This window comes from Limulus polyphemus, unplaced genomic scaffold (genome assembly GCF_000517525.1).
Source record: "Limulus polyphemus unplaced genomic scaffold, Limulus_polyphemus-2.1.2 Scaffold335, whole genome shotgun sequence".
Classification (NCBI taxonomy): domain Eukaryota; kingdom Metazoa; phylum Arthropoda; class Merostomata; order Xiphosura; family Limulidae; genus Limulus; species Limulus polyphemus.
The window spans coordinates 218,841-219,999 of record NW_013665945.1 but is presented as its reverse complement, the minus strand read 5'-3'; positions in this window follow the sequence as shown (position 1 = coordinate 219,999).

The following is a 1,159-nucleotide window of genomic DNA, read 5'->3' as shown; positions in this document are numbered from 1 at the left end:
GGTAGTACTCTTGTAGCTTAGCAGGAATACTCGAAACAAACCTATCAAGACCCCCTTCCTCCCCATCACATGCCCTTGGATAATAGTTCCGGTTGTCTGGTGGTCTGCTTGAAAATAATAGTCCTACTGATTGGACTCCTAGCTCAATATAGAGCGACTGGGGGGTCGTGGGTTGCATCCGGTCCGCAAGACAATTTTACCTGGCCTGCGAACAGCCTCTAGGTAAGCATATTAAACTTATAAGTACCGGTACTGGTACCACCTGACCACAACGTTATGTTGCAATACCTTAATCAGATATTTATATAAACATGTATATGTGTGAACATGTTTCATCATATTTAGATGAAAATATATAACAATGTAATTAGTACATTTATGTTTTTTGAAGTGGAATATATAAAGAATTCACTTTTGGTTCTGAAAAGTTCTAAACAATGAATTTGATATAACGGAACATATAAACAAGTGGAGAGAAAAAGGACGAAAATTTGATGTTGTTAATTTACAAAAGGTCCCTAGCGTTAGAATTGGCAATATCACGATATAATACTCATTTCAAAACGAATGACTCACAGCGTTCTAAAATACATTTATGTCTCACACTTGTAGTAGATTTCCTGGCTTTCTGATACCTCACACTTTCCCATCCCTGTTCTAAATAAAGCTCCTCCTAAAACTCGCCTCACATTTAATTGTGTATATTTTGAAAATGTTTGTACATTACAGTAAAAACGTATAGCACTCATTACTCTGAATTGGTGCTGCGTAATTAATTAATCAACAATTCGATTATCAACATAAACATCGAAATCGAATTTATACGATTACTTAACACATACATTTCGATATCGTCTAGTGCATAATTACTGCGCTGTTTGAGTGTCTACTCACAGAGAACAACTCAAAGATACTTCTTAGTTGTATTTCTATGGTGGAGGGGGGTAGAGAAAATTAACACATTCATGGCCGGGGGAGTCACAATATATAAAATTTAAAAATCTTAAAAAGAGTATATGTCGGATGGGGATCTGCAGGGAGGAGGGGATTCGAGCTCTCGAATGGAGGAAAGGGTCTGCCGCCACCTGCACTCGTTATTATTATATCTGGTAAAAATGTTAATAAATACATTGCTTTTGTTTGTTTTTGTTTGTTTTTG